Here is a 21,145-nt window from a genome sequence, read left to right on the forward strand (position 1 = left end):
AACTGAACTAGAACTGAACTAGAACTGAACTAGAACTGAACTAGAACTGAACTAGAACTGAACTAGAACTGAACTAGAACTGAACTAGAACTGAACTAGAACTGAACTAGAACTGAACTAGAACTGAACTAGAACTGAACTAGAACTGAACTAGAACTGAACGAACTGAACTAGAACTGAACTAGAACTGAACTAGAACTGAACTAGAACTGAACTAGAACTGAACTAGAACTGAACTAGAACTGAACTAGAACTGAACTAGAACTGAACTAGAACTGAACTAGAACTGAACTAGAACTGAACTAGAACTGAACTAGAACTGAACTAGAACTGAACTAGAACTGAACTAGAACTGAACTAGAACTGAACTAGAACTGAACTAGAACTGAACTAGAACTGAACTAGAACTGAACTAGAACTGAACTAGAACTGAACTAGAACTGAACTAGAACTGAACTAGAACTGAACTAGAACTGAACTAGAACTGAACTAGAACTGAACTAGAACTGAACTAGAACTGAACTAGAACTGAACTAGAACTGAACTAGAACTGAACTAGAAATGAACTAGAACTAACTAGAACTAACTAGAACTGAACTAGAACTGAACTAGAACTGAACTAGAACTGAACTAGAACTGAACTAGAACTGAACTAGAACTGAACTAGAACTGAACTAGAACTGAACTAGAACTGAACTAGAACTGAACTAGAACTGAACTAGAACTGAACTAGAACTGAACTAGAACTGAACTAGAACTGAACTAGAACTGAACTGAACTGAACTGAACGATAGAACTGAACTAGAACTGAACTAGAACTGAACTAGAACTGAACTAGACTGAACTAGAACTGAACTAGAACTGAACTAGAACTGAACTAGAACTGAACTAGAACTGAACTAGAACTGAACTAGAACTGAACTAGAACTGAACTAGAACTGAACTAGAACTGAACTAGAACTGAACTAGAACTGAACTAGAACTGAACTAGAACTGAACTAGAACTGAACTAGAACTGAACTAGAACTGAACTAGAACTGAACTAGAACTGAACTAGAACTGAACTAGAACTGAACTAGAACTGAACTAGAACTGAACTAGAACTGAACTAGAACTGAACTAGAACTGAACTGAACTAGAACTGAACTAGAACTGAACTAGAACTGAACGAACTGAACTAGAACTGAACTAGAACTGAACTAAACTGAACTAGAACTGAACTAGAACTGAACTAGAACTGAACTAGAACTGAACTAGAACTGAACTAGACTGAACTAGAACTGAACTAGAACTGAACTAGAACTGAACTAGAACTGAACTAGAACTGAACTAGAACTGAACTAGAACTGAACTAGAACTGAACTAGAACTGAACTAGAACTGAACTAAAACTGAACTAGAACTGAACTAGAACTGAAGTAGAACTGAAGTAGAACTAAACTAGAACTGAACTAGAACTGAACTAAACTGAACTAGAACTGAACTAGAACTGAACTAGAACTGAACTAGAACTGAACTAGAACTGAACTAGAACTGAACTAGAACTGAACTAGAACTGACTAGAACTGAACTAGAACTGAACTAGAACTGAACTAGAACTGAACTAGAACTGAACTAGAACTGAACTAGAACTGAACTAGAACTGAACTAGAACTGAACTAGAACTGAACTGACTAGAACTAAACTAGAACTAAACTAGAACTGAACTAGAACTGAACTAGAACTGAACTAGAACTGAACTAGAACTGAACTAGAACTGAACTAGAACTGAACTAGAACTGAACTAGAACTGAACTAGAACTGAACTAGAACTGAACTAGAACTGAACTAGAACTGAACTAGAACTGAGCTAGAACTGAACTAGAACCGAACTAGAACTGAACTAGAACTGAACTAGAACTGAACTAGAACTGAACTAGAACTGAACTAGAACCGAACTAGAACTGAACTAGAACTGAACTAGAACTGAACTAGAACTCTAGAACTGAACTAGAACTGAACTAGAACTGAACTAGAACTGAACTAGAACTGAACTAGAACTGAACTAGAACTGACCTAGAACTGAACTAGAACTGAACTAGAACTGAACTAGAACTGAACTAGAACTGAACTAGAACTGACTGAACTAGAACTGAACTAGAACTGAACTAGAACTGAACTAGAACTGAACTAGAACTGAACTAGAACTGAACTAGAACTGAACTAGAACTGAACTAGAACTGAACTAGAACTGAACTAGAACTGAACTAGAACTGAACTAGAACTGAACTAGAACTGAACTAGAACTGAACTAGAACTGACTAGAACTGAAGTAGAACTGAAGTAGAACTGAACTAGAACTGACTAGAACTGAACTAAAACTGAACTAGAACTGAACTAGAACTGAACTAGAACTGAACTAGAACTGAACTAGAACTGAACTAGAACTGAAACTAGAACTTAACTAGAACTGAACCTAGAACTGAACTAGAACTGAACTAGAACTGACTAGAACTGAACTAGAACTGAACTAGAACTGAACTAGAACTGAACTAGAACTGAACTAGAACTGAACTAGAACTGAACTAGAACTGAACTAGAACTAGAACTGAACTAGAACTGAACTAGAACTGAACTGAACTAGAACTAGAACTAGAACTGAACTAGAACTAGAACTGAACTGAACTAGAACTGAACTAGAACTAAACTAGAACTGAACTAAAACTGAACTAGTACTAAACTAGAACTGAATCGAACTACAACTGAACTAAAACACAACTAGAACTTAACTGGAACTCAAGTAGAACTGAACTAGAAATTGCGTAATTACCCAAAATTAAGTTTAACTTAAGATTCGTTCTTTTGAACTAGTTCCCTCACGAACATCAAAAATCTAAAAATAACTTTATTAAACAAAGTTCAAAATCTAAAAATAGATTTCTTTCGGTTATATTCATGTTACGCTTTTGCCACATGGCCAACAACAGTCAGGATGGCCGAGTGGTCTAAGGCGCTGCGTTCAGGTCGCAGTCTACTCTGTAGGCGTGGGTTCAAATCCCACTTCTGACAAATTAAAAACGGGGATTTCCGACTTTTTGCAAGCAATTCGGATCAAATGCCTATGATATTAGTAAATAAATTGTTATTTTCAAATATATGTACTTAAACTGCAATTAACACCTTTAATGCACTGTTAATGCCTCAACAGTCCACACTCTTTAATAAATACAAAAAAAAACTGGTAATTAAAATATTTATACCAGTACTTATGTTCATATGATAAGGAGGCTTTAATTACAACTTCAATTGATTAAAACGTCATGTCATTTGCCATTTTTGTTAAATTTCAGTTTTTATTTCAAGTTTTTTGCTCATTCTGTAAAACTGGTCGTGATTTGCACAAATCAAATTGTTAATTTATAAAACAATATTTATCTAAACAACTGTCTGAGCAGCAGTAATATTGAAAAAAAAATTGAAAAAAATTAAGTTGATATGAACATTTATGTATTTTACGGGTGCGTTTTTAAGAAAAAAAAAATTAAGATAAAATTTTTAAATGAGAAAAAATATAATTTTAAACATTTAGTACGAGTGTGTAGGTTTATTTTATAGAAAAAAAAATATGATATTGTATTTAAATGATTAGAAATATTTATTTTCAATAGAATGTTAATGATTTGAGAATACTATAAATGGAAAATATTTTAATTAAATAGTTGTGAAGTGTGTAATATTTTCTAAAGTGTTATTTATACAAATTCAAAGGTTAAATTTAATTTAAAATCAATGAATAAAGATTAGATTTCTAAAATATATTCTTGAGATTTCACTCAGAGCAGAAATTTGCACGACCTTCACAAGATAAGAGTTTGATGATACACAAAACCCACCCCCACCTTATATAGCTTTATTCAGACGATTTTACAGGCATCATTTGGCTTAATTTGGGAATCTCTGCTTAGACATTTGAAAGTTCTAAATTTAATTTATGCGCCGCCTCTGAAATTGCTTTAGAACATTTACATTGCAGAAACCCTTCTGAATTTCAGATCAAAAAACCCAAATTTCCCGTACCGGGAATCGAACCCGGGCCTTCCGGGTGAGAGCCGGATATCCTAACCACTAGACAATACGGGATATTTATTTTCGAAAACAACATATCATATTTGTACTTCTCATCAAGAACTTTTGCAAATTTATTAAATTGTTAGTATTTAAACAAAAGAAATTGCAAAATTAAAAATTTTTCTTTCTTTCTTTTAGAAATTAAATTTTTTGCAAAAATATACTAAATCTAAAAATAGTTTCTTATATAGTTAACCATTATGAAACTTTTGTGTGTGTTTTGTCCGCCAGCGTGCATCAGTCAGGATGGCCGAGTGGTCTAAGGCGCTGCGTTCAGGTCGCAGTCTACTCTGTAGGCGTGGGTTCGAATCCCACTTCTGACAAATTGATTCTTTTTATTTTTCTTACAAATTAAATATTACCACTAACGGTTATCAATCATCATTATTTAAATTAGCTCATTCTCAACTATTGTTTTATTATAAATTTTCTATAAAATTTTAATTAAAAAATTCATCAGCACACACTCTATACTTGGCTATATGTATGACCTATTTATATCCTACACCACTGTAATGGGGAGGGTATTATACGTTTGTGCTGATGTTTGTAAAGCACAATATATTGGTCCTACACCCACCTTAAAGTATACCGATCGACTCAAAATTTTTCTGAGCCGATTAAAACATGTCCGTCCGTCTGTCCGGCTGGCTGGCTGTCCATGTAAATTTTGTGCGCAAGCTACACGCCACAATTTTCAAGATATATTGATAAAATTTGGACCATACGTGCTTTTCGGACGATGAATATTGAAAATAATTGAAATCAGTCCATTATTTCACCTCGCCCCCATACAAACTGACCTTCAGATTTGAGGTTTTTAACTCATAAATACGTCAAATATAATACTATCTCTCCAAAAATTAACAGAACTAAGTTTTTATATGGGCATGACCATGCCGATTTCTATAATGATCGTCCGCCATTTGACCCTAGCCCCCATACAAACCCCCCTTTAACAATTATCTTAAACTTCCAAAAATTGTGTAATAAACATTAGTATAGCGATGAAATTCAGTATAAATGACCTTTATATAAAAATACATCCCTCCTCCCAATTTGTTTGATTATCGGCCCATATTTGACCCTAACTCCTATAAAAAGCCTCTTTTAGAATTTTGTTTTTCATCAATAAATTGCCTAAATACATCGGAGTTAAGGTAATCTTCAACATAAAAGTTTGTTTGTGAAAAAAAAAAATAATTTTTAAAATATTCTCATGATGTAGGGTATCATATAGTCGGCCATGGCCGACTAAACTTTCTTAGTTGTTTTTGTTACTTTTAAATTATTGTTCTGGCAAAAAGTTTGGCACAATTAAAAAGTGTGTGCAATAAATAAACCATCAAATGTCATTGAAACAATTTGAAGAATATTCTTTCCAATTATTGTGTTATTGACAGTTTTTTATTTGTTTTTGAATATTCCAGAAACTCAACATATAAATCAGAGCTGACCGAACTAATCACGATCTAGAAATGAATTAGAACCGAACTAGAACGGAATATACAGAACTAGAACAGAACTAGAACAGAACTAGAACAGAACTAGAACAGAACTAGAACAGAACTAGAACAGAACTAGAACAGAACTAGAACAGAACTAGAACAGAACTAGAACAGAACTAGAACAGAACTAGAACAGAACTAGAACAGAACTAGAACAGAACTAGAACAGAACTAGAACAGAACTAGAACAGAACTAGAACAGAACTAGAACAGAACTAGAACAGAACTAGAACAGAACTAGAACAGAACATAACTAGAACAGAACTAGAAAAGACCTGGAACAGAACTAGAACAGAACTAGAACAGAACTAGAACAGAACTAGAACAGAACTAGAACAGAACTAGAACAGAACTAGAACAGAACTAGAACAGAACTAGAACAGAACTAGAACAGAACTAGAACAGAACTAGAACAGAACTAGAACAGAACTAGAACAGAACTAGAACAGAACTAGAACAGAACTAGAACAGAACTAAACAGAACTAGAATAGAACTAGAACAGAACTAGAACAGAACTAGAACAGAACTAGAACAGAACTAGAACAGAACTAGAACAGAACTAGAACAGAACTAGAACAGAACTAGAACAGAACTAGAACAGAACTAGAACAGAACTAGAACAGAACTAGAACAGAACTAGAACAGAACTAGAACAGAACTAGAACAGAACTAGAATAGAACTAGAACAGAACAGAACTAGAACAGAACTAGAACAGAACTAGAACAGAACTAGAACAGAACTAGAACAGAACTAGAACAGAACTAGAACAGAAATTTGGCCATGTTTAATTTCAATCTTCATGAATTTTTATTGACGTTTAGACATATTCATATGGGGATCTAATATACAAAATGCAATAAAATAAAATATTTCTGGAAAATTGCAGCCCTTTAGTTAATTCATTTTAGGCGCTAACGTGTTTTCAACAGACAGAAAGACAGACAAACGGACACGTATACATGATCTTAGAATATAACTTTTATGGGTCTCCGATTAATGTTTCGTTGTGTTATAAACGAAATGATAAAATCAATTTATCATCTCTTTCGATGGTGGGTTCCTATAACCAGTAAAATAAATTTTTATGTAGAAAATGATGAATTTGTCCTAATGAATGGACCTATTAAGCACAATAGTTGCACCTTATGTAATTTGCACTTTTTTCACGTACAAACTTTGATTTCATTGCAAAACTCTGTTTTCTTTGTATAATCCATTATTTATAAAAATTAGTTCAATATTATACATTTTATACAATTTCCGCTTGTTGGGCAATAAAATATTATTATATTTTTCAATACAAAGAAGTGCCTTTAATTATATGATTCACTGTACGTACATGACTTTTAAATTTATTGCGGTTCATTTCACACACTCTTTTCACTTCATTAATACAAAAATTTTCCCCACTATATTTGTTGTTATTATTATTTATTTACTTTATATATTTAAGTATTTACAATTTTTATTAGTTTAAAATTACAACTATGGAAAAATTATACTGTAAACAGCACAATGACTTAAAAGAAAAAAAAACTGAAAATATTTTTTTCTTAACTAACTGACGACTTGACTGTTTGTCTAGCGGTCGATTATTTCATGTTTTACAACAAGTACGAATGCGAGTACAAGTCGTATGTAGGTTAAAATTTAGGGCATTGGCTCAATGCCAGTTTAAACGGGTTTTGAGGTTTGTATTGTTTCTTTATTTTCTTTCAAGTCTTGTTGCTGTAATAAATCATTATTATTCACTTTTTTATAAACAAATAATTTGCTTGTTATTCTATATTTGCAGCTCAAAGATTTGTTTACATTTACACTTTTTTTGAGCTAAGGTGTGGGTTTTTGTTTGTAATAAAAATTGCTGGTGAAAGAAGTCATAATTTTTAGCAACTTTTGTTTAGTACGTATAACATTGATAGGAGTTTCTAATAAAAAAATATGCGAATTGATTTGGCAAACAATTTGGAATATATTTTTTGGGGTTTTGAAATGGTTCATGGATTGATCTCCCTTTATCCTATGTTAGCCACTAAAAGTACGACTTTAGAAATTTCCAACTACAAAATTGCAGATATATTAATATAAGATAATACCTGGAATTGTGGTAGAACAGAACAGAACTAGAACAGAACTAGAACAGAACTAGAACAGAACTAGAACAGAACTAGAACAGAACTAGAACAGAACTAGAACAGAACTAGAACAGAACTAGAACAGAACTAGAACAGAACTAGAACAGAACTAGAACAGAACTAGAACAGAACTAGAACAGAACTAGAACAGAACTAGAACAGAACTAGAACAGAACTAGAACAGAACTAGAACAGAACTAGAACAGAACTAGAACAGAACTAGAGCTGAACTAGAACAGAACTAGGACTAGAACAGAATTAAAAAGGAATTGGAACTTTACTAGAACTGGACCCAGGTAAAATATTTCGGAAGAAGCCTTTTTTTGAGGACCTTTGACAATAATAAACCTGAATAATAGAATTGAACTAGAACTGAACTAGAAATGAACTAGAATTGAACTAGAACTGAACAAGAATTGAACTAGAACTGAACTAGAATTGAACTTGAACTGAACTAGAACTGAACTAGAACTGAACTAGAACTAAACTAGAACTAAACTAGAACTGAACTAGAACTGAACTAGAACTGAACTGGAACTAAACTAGAACTGAACTAGAACTGAACTAGAACTGAACTAGAACTGAACTAAAACTGAACTAGAACAGAATTAGAACAGAACTAGAACAGAACTAGAACAGAATGAGAACAGAAGTAGAACAGAATTAGAACAGAACTAGAAGAGAACTAGAACAGAACTAGAACAGAACTAGAACAGAACTAGAACAGAACTAGAACAGAACTAGAACAGAACTAGAACAGAACTAGAACAAAACTAGAACAGAACTAGGACTAGAACAGAATTAAAACGGAATTGGAACTTTACTAGAACTGAACCCAGGTAAAATATTGCGGAAGAAGCCTTTTTTTGAGGACCTTTGACAATAATAAACCTGAATAATAGAATTGAACTAGAAACTGAACTAGAATTGAACTAGAACAGAACTAGAACTGAACTAGAACTGTACTAGAACTGAACTAGAACTGACTAGAAGTGAACTAGAACCAAACTAGAACTGAACTAGAACTAAACTAGAACTAAACTAGAACTAAACTAGAACTGAACTAGAACTGAACTAGAACTAAACTAGAACTAAACTAGAACTGAACTGGAACTAGAACTAGAACTGAACTAGAACTGAACTAGAACTGAACTAGAACTGAACTAGAACTGAACTAGAACTGACTAGAACTGAACTAGAACTGAACTAGAACTGAACTAGAAACTGAACTAAGAACTGAACTAGAACTGAACTAGAACTGAACTAGAACTGAACTAGAACTGAACTAGAACTGAACTAGAACTGAACTAGAACTGAACTAGAACTGAACTAGAACTGAACTAGAACTGAACTAGAACTGAACTAGAACTGAACTAGAACTGAACTTAGAACTGAACTAGAACTGAACTAGAACTGAACTAGAACTGAACTAGAACTGACTAGAACTGAACTAGAACTGAACTAGAACTGAACTAGAACTGAACTAGAACTGAACTAGAACTGAACTAAACGAACGAGAACTGAACTAGAACTGAACTAGAACTGAACTAGAACTGAACTAGAACTGAACTAGAACTGAACTAGAACTGAACTAGAACTGAACTAGAACGAACTAGAACTGAACTAGAAGACTGAACTAGACTGAACTAGAACTGAACTAGAACTGAACTAGAACTGAACTAGAACTGAACACTAGAAACTGAACTAGAAACTGAACTAAAACTGAACTAAAACTGAACTAGAACTGAACTAAAACTGAACTAGAACTGAACTAGAACTGAACTAGAACTGAACTAGAACTGAACTAGAACTGAACTAGAACTGAACTAAAACTGAACTAGAACTGAACTAGAACTGAAACTAGAACTGAACTAGAACTCGAACTAGAACTGAACTAGAACTGACTAGAACTAAAGAACAACTGAAACTAGAACTGAACTAGAACTGAACTAGAACTGAACTAGAACTGAACTAGAACTGAACTAGAACTGAACTAGAACTGAACTAGAACTGAACTAGAACTGAACTAGAACTGAACTAGAACCTGAACTAGAACTGAACTAGAACTGAACTAGAACTGAACTAGAACTGAACTAGAACTGAACTAGAACTGAACTAGAAACTGAACTAGAAATTGAACTAGAACTGAACATAGAAAATGAACTAGAACTGAAACTAGAAGAAAAACTGAACTAGAACTGAACTAGAACTGAACTAAGAACTGAAACTAGAAACTGAAACTAGAACTGAAACTAGAACTGAAGTTAGACCTAGAACTAGAACTAAACTGAACTAGAACTGAACTAGAACTGAACTAGAACTGAACTAGAACTGAACTAGAACTGAACTAGAACTGAACTAGACTGAACTAGAATGAACTAGAACTGAACTAGAACTGAACTAGAACTGAACTAGAACTGAACTAGAACTGAACTAGAACTGAACTAGAACTGAACTAGAACTGAACTAGAACTGAACTAGAACTGAACTAGAACTGAACTAGAACTGAACTAGAACTGAACTAGAACTGTACTAGAACTGATCTAGAACTGAACTAGAACTGATCTCGAACTGAACTAGAATCGGTCCTTTTCATTCTCTTAAAAAGTACTTTTTGGTATTCAAATTAATGATGAAGTTCTACGTATTTATTTTCTACAATTAAATTCCCTACTTGTTTTTTTTTCGATATCTTTTTAAGCGCCATTCACATGAAATTGTAAACACCAAGTCAAAATAGAAGATAATTTCTGTCTGCAAGTGGCGATAAAGTACTCATACAAAAAAAGTACTATTTACACACCAAAAGTCTATTTATAGATAACGTTACATAGTGCATCGTTAAACTGCCCAAAAGCAGTTTTTACAAAAATAAGAACTTTATCAAATATTTAGTTGTTTTTATTTTTGTTGTTGATATTTTTGGTGGGGATAAAAACTATTTTCAGACAATATTAATGAACGCAGTTGACACAGAAAGTATAATTATGGACTTTCTGGAATTGCAGGTTGAAGAATAGATTTTAAAATTTATTAAAATAAACTACAAATGTTTATTTGAAATAAATTGATAAAAACTTTTCTTTTAAATATAACAATAAATTATAATTAGTTATATTTAAATAATCTAATATTTAAAAATTTGCCAAACGATTTTATAAATTGCTTTTCAAATCCAAACAAAAAATATTTTATAAATTTTATACACATTTTGTATTTTTTTGTTTCTTTGATATTTTCCCGCAATTTGTGACAAAACATAATATTTTAATACCTTTTAATGCCATAATTATTTGAAAAATTTCAATGTTTTTTGAAAAAAATTTTAATATATTCAACATTAAAGATAAGAAATGTTTTTACGTATAAAATACAACAAACATAAAGTTTAAAAGAAAACATTTTTAATTGTTTGTTTTTATTTAAATGATTAATGACTTTTTTTGCTTTTGTATTTTTAATAGCATTTTCTTTTGATGAGAATGCAAAATTTTTCACGAAATAAAAAAATATTTAAAATTGGGAAAGTTCTTTTCTTCGGAAACACCCTATACCACAAGAGATTTGAATAAAATCTTTAGTAATGACATCTTTCAAATTCTTAACTTTTATATACAAGATCTCCTGTTTACACCCTCGTAAAAATTTCTTTAAATAATTTCTAATTATAAAAAAGACCACATTTTTCGCCTCCCACTGTCTTTTTGAAAGTTCAGATATTTATTATTTATGCATTTTAAATCAAGTTATAATTGAGACACGTATAGAAATCAGTTTTATTTTTTTTTTCTGTCCCACCACCACCTGTCATAGGGTACAAATAAATACATTAATTACAAAAACACGAAAAGAAATTAAAATAACAACAACAGACGTGTCAAATTTAAACAATTTCATTTGTTATTTTTATTATTTTTTTTTTTCTCAGAATTTAAATAAATTTTCTGTTCACATTTTATCACCAATATAAAGAAATAAATCATGTAAAACACCAAAATAAATATTGGTATTTAAATTCTCACGTACTAAAATCACTACATGATGACGTCTGATTATTTTGGGGTTAATTATTTGGTTTATTATAAAAAAATGAAATATTTTCACACTCTTTTATTTGCTTTCAAAGAAAAATTAGATTTCTGGTATTTAACTCATTTTTACTACTTTTTTTAATTTATTTATATGATCTAGATTGTAATTTGTTTACCATATAAAAGAGTAAACTTTAAAGGAACAAAATTACTAATTACTAAACATAGTAGTTCAATCAGTTCAGTTCTAGTTCAGTTTAAGTTCAATTCTAGTTCAGTTCTAGTTCAGTTCTAGTTCAGTTATAGTTCAGTTCTAGTTCAGTTCTAGTTCAGTTCTAGTTCAGTTCTAGTTCAGTACTAGTTCAGTTCTAGTTCAGTTCTAGTTCAGTTCTAGTTCAGTTCTAGTTAATTCTAGTTCAGTTCTAGTTCAGTTCTAGTTCAGTTCTAGTTCAGTTCTAGTTCAGTTCTAGTTCAGTTCCAGTTCAGTTCTAGTTCAGTTCTAGTTCAGTTCTAGTTCAGTTCTAGTTCAGTTCTAGTTCAGTTCTAGTTCAGTTCTAGTTCAGTTCTAGTTCAGTTCTAGTTCAGTTCTAGTTCAGTTCTAGTTCAGTTCTAGTTCAGTTCTAGTTCAATTCTAGTTCAGTTCTAGTTCAGTTCTAGTTCAGTTCTAGTTCAGTTCTAGTTCAGTTCTAGTTCAGTTCTAGTTCAGTTCTAGTTCAGTTCTAGTTCAGTTCTAGTTCAGTTCTAGTTCAGTTCTAGTTCAGTTCTAGTTCAGTTCTAGTTCAGTTCTAGTTCAGTTCTAGTTCAGTTCTAGTTCAGTTCTAGTTCAGTTCTAGTTCAGTTCTAGTTCAGTTCTAGTTCAGTTCTAGTACAGTTCTAGTTCAGATCTAGTTCAGATTTAGTTCAGTTCTAGTTCAGTTCTAGTTCAGTTCTAGTTCAGTTCTAGTACAGTTCTAGTTCAGATCTAGTTCAGATTTAGTTCAGATTTAGTTCAGTTCTAGTTCAGTTCTAGTTCAGTTCTAGTTCAGTTCTAGTTCAGTTCTGGTTCAGTTCTAGTTCAGTTCTAGTTCATTTCTAGTTCAGTTCTAGTTCAGTTCTAGTTCAGTTCTAGTTCAGTTCTAGTTCAGTTCTAGTTCAGTTCTAGTTCAGTTCTAGTTCAGTTCTAGTTCAGTTCTAGTTCAGTTCTAGTTCAGTTCTAGTTCAGTTCTAGTTCAGTTCTAGTTCAGTTCTTGTTCAGTTCTAGTTCAGTTCTAGTTCAGTTCTAGTACAGTTCTAGTTCAGTTCTAGTTCAGTTCTAGTTCAGTTCTAGTTCAGTTCTAGTTCAGTTCTAGTTCAGTTCTAGTTCAGTTCTAGTTCAGTTCTAGTTCAGTTCTAGTTCAGTTCTAGTTCAGTTCTAGTTCAGTTCTAGTTCAGTTCTAGTTCAGTTCTAGTTCAGTTCTAGTTCAGTTCTAGTTCAGTTCTAGTTCAGTTCTAGTTCAGTTCTAGTTCAGTTCTAGTTCAGTTCTAGTTCAGTTGTAGTTCAGTTCTAGTTCAGTTCTAGTTCAGTTCTAGTACAGTTCTAGTTCAGATCTAGTTCAGATTTAGTTCAGTTCTAGTTCAGTTCTAGTTCAGTTCTAGTTCAGTTCTAGTTCAGTTCTAGTTCAGTTCTAGTTCAGTTCTAGTTCAGTTCTAGTTCAGTTCTAGTTCAGTTCTAGTTCAGTTCTAGTTCAGTTCTAGTTCAGTTCTAGTTCAGTTGTAGTTCAGTTCTAGTTCAGTTCTAGTTCAGTTCTAGTACAGTTCTAGTTCAGTTCTAGTTCAGTTCTAGTTCAGTTCTAGTTCAGTTCTAGTTCAGTTCTAGTTCAGTTCTAGTTCAGTTTTAGTTCAGTTCTAGTTCAGTTCTAGTTCAGTTCTAGTTCAGTTCTAGTTCAGTTCTAGTTCAGTTCTAGTACAGTTCTAGTTCAGTTCTAGTTCAGTTCTAGTTCAGTTCTAGTTCAGTTCTAGTTCAGTTCTAGTTTAGTTCTAGTTCAGTTCTAGTTCAGTTCTAGTTCAGTTCTAGTTCAGCTCTAGTTCAGTTCTAGTTCAGTTCTAGTTCAGTTCTAGTTCAGTTCTAATTCAGTTCTAGTTCAGTTCTAGTTCAGTTCTAGTTCAGTTCTAGTTCAGTTCCAGTTCAGTTCTAGTTCAGTTCTAGTTCAGTTCTAGTTCAGTTCTAGTTCAGTTCTAGTTTAGTTCTAGTTTAGTTCTAGTTCCGTTGTAGTTCAGTTCTACTTCAGTTCTAGTTCAATTCTAGTTCAGTTCTACTTCAGTTCTAGTTCGGTTCTAGTTCAGTTCTAGCTCAGTTCTAGTTCAGTTCTAGTTCAGTTCTAGTGCAGTTCTAGTGCAGTTCTATTTCAGTCAGTGCCTTGCACAAACGACTGGACAATTTTTACCTTAATTTAATTGCAACGCCATTAAAAAGACCCTCCATAGAGTTTGTAGACAATACTTATATTAAAGATTCTTAAATATTGATTAATTTTGATTTTCGTATTGTATTTTAAAGGCATAATTAAATTTATTACTGTGATATACGTATTTATTTCACGATCGACAGATACAAATAAATACGAACATTAAAATTTTGTCTAGTAATTACGTGAGTGTTTTATTAAAAACACAAATTAATGTTTTTGTTTTAAAGGAACAAAAAGTACCAATTACTAAACATAGTAGTTCAATCAGTTCAGTTCTAGTTCAGTTTTAGTTCAGTTCTAGTTCAGTTCTAGTTCAGTTCTAGTTCAATTCTAGTTCAATTCTAGTTCAGTTCTAGTTCAGTTCTAGTTCAGTTCTAGTTCAGTTCTAGTTCAGTTCTAGTTCAGTTCTAGTTCAGTTCTAGTTCAGTTCTAGTTCAGTTCTAGTTCAGTTCTAGTTCAGTTCTTCTTCAGTTCTAGTTCAGTTCTAGTTCAGTTCTAGTTCAGTTCTAGTTCAGTTCTAGTTCAGTTCTAGTTCAGTTCTAGTTCAGTTCTAGTTCAGTTCTAGTTCAGTTCTAGTTCAGTTCTAGTTCAGTTCTAGTTCAGTTCTAGTTCAGTTCTAGTTCAGTTCTAGTTCAGTTCTAGTTCAGTTCTAGTACAGTTCTAGTTCAGTTCTAGTTCAGTTCTAGTTCAGTTCTAGTTCAGTTCTAGTTCAGTTCTAGTTCAGTTCTAGTTCAGTTCTAGTTCAGTTCTAGTTCAGTTCTAGTTCAGTTCTAGTTCAGTTCTAGTTCAGTTCAGTTCTAGTTCAGTTCTAGTTCAGTTCTAGTTCAGTTCTAGTTCAGTTCTAGTTTAGTACTAGTTCAGTTCTAGTGCAGTTCTATTTCAGTTCTAGGATTTTGAAAAAAAAACTCCTCTTAAGTAGTGAGTAGTTAAAATGCCGTGCACAAAAGACAATTTTACCTGAATTTAATTGCAACGCCATTAAAAAGACCCTCCATAGATTTTGTAGACAATACTTATATTAAAGATTCTTAAATATCGATTAATTTTGATTTTCGTATTGTATTTTAAAGGCATAATTAAATTTATTACTGTGATATACGTATTTATTTCACGATCGACAAATACAAATAAATACAAACATTAAAATTTTGTCTAATAATTACGTGAGTGTTTTATTAAAAACACAAATTAATGATTTTGTTTTAAATTTAATTTCTTCCTTTCTGGTCAAGTAATTAATTACTTAATTTAATGTTTATAAATCGTATATTTAATGTGTGTGTATTTTGCATATAAACGAAAATAAATATACATATACATTTTACAAATTTTTTTCCATTAAGATCAAACAAACATTTTAGGTTTTATTTTAGAGGCAATTAAATCAAAATTAAGTGGGAACAAAATAAATAAGCAAAGGAAAAAAATAAAGAAATTAAAAAGTCATATGATTTCTTAAGTAATTTCAAAAAAGAAATTCAAATAAAAGATAAATTTCTAGTACTCATTACTGTTGGCATTACTAAGTAATGGGTTTAGCTTACTAGCATTAATAGCTTAATGTTAAAGTTTAAATTATGTTTTATTAGTTTCTATTAGTTTCGTTTGCTTAATACTTTAAATCTAGTTTAGCTTAACTTAATAAACTACCTTGTACTTGTTGTTTTAATCTAATTAAAAATAAATCATTTAACAATTAATCATTTAATTTTGTTTTTAATTTCAGGTTGCTGTGGGCATCGTTTCAATTAGTCAATCTAGTGAGTACTAATAACATTTTATTAATTGAAATTTATTACGTTTTAATTTAGAAAAATACTGTATTTAATTACAAAATCTCTACTTTGTTGTAGTTACGAAAATTTTTATTGTGCAAGTTTTCATATATTATTTATACAGTTGACTGGGTCAACAAATTATTTAGGAATGTTGTGTAAAGTACCTTTTTTAGCGCTAACATCGCTAGTTATTAAATACTGTTATAAAATCGTTATCAAAATTATTATTATCTTTGAAATGTTTCACGATAGACACTATAGACACCAATTATGGGTGGACAATAGTTTATAAACTACTGTAAAGGATTCACTTACTTAGTCCAGCCTTTAAGGTCCTTTCGTAGAAGTTCAAGTGCAAAGGTTGGTCTTTTATAATTAATAATGGCACACGGATTGCCCATCCACATAGAAAGTTCATCAGAGTGTCCCGTTTAGAACTTTAGACATAATATTCGGAACTAATTTGAGGTCCAGGACCAGAAAGACAAAATTATAGAAAATATTTATTGAAAAAATTTATACCCATTGTGAAAAAGTAGGGGGGGGGTATATTGTATTCGTTTCATCCCGTTTGGAACATATCGAAATATTCCTCTAATATCCACAAAAGTATATAAATTTGGGGTCCTCATTAGATTCCTATACAATACGTCTGTCTGTCAAAGATACGAGCTAAAATTTTGCCCGAATATTTCTAGTTGATGCAGTTTATTTGATATTAGAAATGAACAATATCGGCCCACGATTTTTCCTAGCCCCCCATATATGTAAAGTCCGCATAAAAAAATTACTTCCACTCTCATAACTGGCTTAAAAAATATTATGTGCGGCGATGAAATTCGGTACGAAGAAGTTTTATAGGATACAAACTCTTTCGGCCTATAATTAACCCTAGTCCCGAAATAAAGTTCCCCTCAGATAATGACTTTAACGCTGATAACTTGCTTCAAAATGCGAGTATATCTACGAAATTCGGCATAAACATATTTTATTTGAACAAAAATCTCTGTATTAAATTTCATGAGGATCGGTTCATATTTATACATATTCCCTATATATGTAAGGTCCCCTTTAAAAAATGACTTTAACGCTAATAATTTGCTACAAAATACCAGTATAGCAATTCAAAACTCGGCATATACAAATTTTAAAGTAACTGAAATCTCCGTGTAAAATTGTTTGAGCATCGGTTCGTAATTGACACTAGCCTCATATAAGACCCTTCTCATAAAATAACGCTAATAACTTGCCATAAAAAGTTCTATAGGAACTAAAATCTCTGTATCAAATTTAATGAGGATCGGTTCATATTTATACATATCCCCTAAATAAGGTCTCCTTCAGAAAATTACTGCAACGCTAATAATTTATTACAAAATAAAAGTATAGCAATTTGAAACTCGACATATACAAGTTTTATTGTAACTAAAATCTCTCTGTCAAATTGTTTGAGCTTCGGTCCATAATTGACCCTGTCCCCATATAAGACCCTTCTCATAAAATTACTTCAAAGCCCATACCTTGCTAAAGAAAACCAGTTTAATGATAAAATTTGACAAAAACGAGTTTTATATGAACTAAAACCTTTCTGTAAAATTTTATGAGGATCGGTCCATATTTGATCTAAGTATGTATTCTTCAGAAAATAACTTCAACAATGATATTCTGCTTAAAAACATAATAAGTTTTATTGAAACAAAAATCTTTGAAAAATTTTAGAAGGATCGGCCATAAAACCCATTTTACAGAAAATCAATATATGTAAATCATTAAAAAAAATTTTATGATATAAAGCTACTATCATAAATGAAATCCGATATTAACTTGAAATTGAATGCCTAATATTTGTCCTAATTTGGAATCGGAACCCAGTATTCGGTAGGATTCCACCTTAACAAACAACTATAACTATGGTCTTAAAAGGGATTGATTTTGAAATTTACCGGAATCCTCGGATGGTGGTTATAGGATTATCTATATAATAATTTAAAAAAAAGTATCCTCTGTTATGTTGATTAATTCTAAATAATCAAAAGATTTTTACCGGAAGTAACATTAATCTGCTCTCAGATGTTTCAAATCGGTCCATTATTTCATCTCCAACCATAATTCTGTACCCCAAAATAGGGCTTTGGGGCACATTCATAATTATGGTAATTTTTTTAGTATCTTTATAAATAAATCAGTTTAGTTCCATATAAGTCTAAATAATACTGCCGATTTTCGTAATGATCGAGCTGCATTTGACCCTAGCCCCCATACAAAGCCGGCTTCAGAAAATCACTTGAATCATAGACTAGTCCATAGGCTAGTCATTAGTGCATAAAAAAGTAAAGAAACCAGTCCATAGATTAGTAAATTGACTTGTCGATAGGGTAGTCAATAGAATACTACAAAGAATAGTCTATAGATGAGTCCAGAGAGTATTTAATAAACTAGTCAATGATTTCGTGAATAGATTTGTCCAAAGACTGGTCCATAGATTAGTCTTTAGACCATAAATTAGACTAGTAAATCGACTAGCCCATAGGACAGTCAATAGACTAGTGCATAGGCTAGTCAATATATTAATTCATAGATTGATCAATATACTTGATACTTGAATGGACTAGTGCGTAGACTTGTCAAGTGAGTAGTTCATGGAGTAGTCAAGGGAGTAGTTCATTGACCAGTCAATAGACTAGTTACTAGTGCATAGAAAAGTTAATAAACTAGTCCATAGATTAGTCAATAGACTGCTACGAAGAACAGTCAATAGATTAGTCCATAGAGTATTTGATAAACTAGTCAATAATTTTGTCAATGGACTAGTGCAAAGACTAGTCCATAGAGTAATCAATAAACTTGTCAATTGACTAGTTCATGTATATGTAAGTCGACTAGTCCATAGGTGTGTCAATTGTCTAGTCCATAAAGTAGTCAATAAACTTGTCAATGGACTAGTACATGTATTAGTCAGCCGACTATTCAATAGGCGAGTCAATAATGCTCATAGATCTAGTTCAGTTCTAGTTCAGTTCTAGTTCAGTTCTAGTTCAGTTCCAGTTCAGTTCTAGTTCAGTTCTAGTTTAGTTCTAGTTCAGTTCTAGTTCAGTTCTAGTTAGTTCTAGTTCAGTTCTAGTTCAGTTCTAGTTCAGTTCTAGTTCAGTTCTAGTTCAGTTCTAGTTCAGTTCTAGTTCAGTTCTAGTTCAGTTCTAGTTCAGTTCTAGTTCAGTTCTAGTTCAGTTCTAGTTCAGTTCTAGTTCAGTTCTAGTTCAGTTCTAGTTCAGTTCTAGTTCAGTTCTAGTTCAGTTCTAGTTCAGTTCTAGTTCAGTTCTAGTTCAGTTCTAGTTCAGTTCTAGTTCAGTTCTAGTTAGTTCTAGTTCGGTTCTAGTTCTGTTCTAGTTCAGTTCTAGTTCAGTTCTAGTTCAGTTCTAGTTCAGTTCTAGTTCAGTTCTAGTTCAGTTCTAGTTCAGTTCTAGTTCAGTTCTAGTTCAGTTCTAGTTCAGTTCTAGTTCAGTTCTAGTTCAGTTCTAGTTCAGTTCTAGTTCAGTTCTAGTTCAGTTCTAGTTCAGTTCTAGTTCAGTTCTAGTTCAGTTCTAGTTCAGTTCTAGTTCAGTTCTAGTTCAGTTCTAGTTCAGTTCTAGTTCAGTTCTAGTTCAGTTCTAGTTCAGTTCTAGTTCAGTTCTAGTTCAGTTCTAGTTCAGTTCTAGTTCAGTTCTAGTTTAGTTCTAGTTCGGTTCTAGTTCAGTTCTAGTTGAGTTCTAGTTCAGTTCTAGTTTAGTTCTAGTTCAGTTCTAGTTCAGTTCTAGTTCTAGTTCAGTTCTAGTTCAGTTCTAGTTCAGTTCTAGTTCAGTTCTAGTTCAGTTCTACTTCAGTTCTAGTTCAGTTCTAGTTTAGTTCTAGTTCAGTTCTTGTTCTATTTCAGTTCTAGTTCAGTTCTATAATACTCTTACTTGTTCCATATGAATTTTACTTTGAAAGCTTAATTTTCATTTTACTTATTTCAAAACATAATTCAAGATTATTTCCGCTTCCTGATGGACATGGCATATGATAGAGGTATATTAAACGGGGCACTGCACTGTGGTCTTAATTTTGTTTTTAATATTTTATATTTAGAATTTAAGATTTTTATCTTATGACAGCATTTGAACGTTTATTTATGTTTTCAAAATTTTGTTACTGATTGGCAGGTGCTGCCCTAAACTAATTTCGATAAAATCCAATACTATTTATTTAAAGAAAGACACAAAAATATGATGTTTTAGAAAAACAAAAAGAAAATTAAAAGATAAATAGAAATTGAAAAGAAAACTTTTAAATTAAAAATAATCTACAATAGCTTAAATAGAATAGAAAATAAACTAAAAACTATAATAATAATCACAATAATTATAAACTTACCGAAAAAAAACCATTTACACACAGAGGCACTCAAGCGGACGGACGTATGGACGCACTAACAACCGTTTGGATTTGAAAATACGTCGAAGAAGAAAAACAAAAAAAAAAAAAACTTAAATAAACAATTCTTCCACATATAGATAAAGACCAAGAAACTGATGAGTTGAATTATAACGACAACAACAATAACATTAATAGAAATAAATAATAGATTTTTTGTTGTTTTTTGTATCTAAAACCAATCTACAAAAGGCTTGGTCGTTTATTTGGTTGGCAAAAGCAAAATTTCATTTGGCCATATGTTTAAATTACGTATTTTTTTAATTTTTTGGATTTTTTTTAAATTTTGTTGGTTTGTTGTCTATTTTCAAATACAATTTGAAAGAAATTTATTAATAGACAACGTTTGTATTTCTTCTTTTAGCTTTTTAAAAAAAAAATCTGGTTTATTTTAACATTTACTTTGGTTTTTGATTTTTATTCTCTTTTTTATAAAACTTAAAAAAAAACGCTTAGAATGGAATTTTTTTGTTTTAATTTGTATATTTCTCTTCTTTATGTTAAACTTGGTATTTAAAATATTTATTTAAATCAAAAAAAAAAAAAAAAAAAAAAAAAAAAAAAAAAACTAAGGCGGTATTTAAAGCTTTTATTATTATTATTGTTTTTTCTTTAAATCCAGCTTATCAATTTTTTAATTTAAACTTCACCACACACACACGTTCTTTTTGGAAATTATGCAAAATATCAAAAAAACAAGGAATTGATAATTA

The 21,145-nt window shown here is 31.6% G+C and overlaps 3 non-coding genes across 3 annotated transcripts; 2 read left to right on the forward strand and 1 right to left on the reverse strand.

Annotated features, from left to right (window-relative positions):
• The first annotated feature begins 2,964 nt into the window (after positions 1-2,964).
• Trnal-cag lies at positions 2,965-3,047 on the forward strand. Its single transcript has one exon. It is a non-coding gene; the product is annotated as a tRNA-Leu (tRNA).
• Positions 3,048-4,046: 999 nt separating this feature from the next.
• Positions 4,047-4,118, reverse strand: Trnae-cuc. The gene has a single exon. It is a non-coding gene; the product is annotated as a tRNA-Glu (tRNA).
• A 228-nt stretch (positions 4,119-4,346) lies between these two features.
• On the forward strand, positions 4,347-4,429 carry Trnal-cag. The gene has a single exon. It is a non-coding gene; the product is annotated as a tRNA-Leu (tRNA).
• Positions 4,430-21,145: the final 16,716 nt, after the last annotated feature.

This window comes from Lucilia sericata, unplaced genomic scaffold, assembly GCF_015586225.1.
Source record: "Lucilia sericata isolate MDLA Ls3-8-SP2 unplaced genomic scaffold, ASM1558622v1 Contig002801F_arrow, whole genome shotgun sequence".
Classification (NCBI taxonomy): Eukaryota; Metazoa; Arthropoda; class Insecta; order Diptera; family Calliphoridae; genus Lucilia; species Lucilia sericata.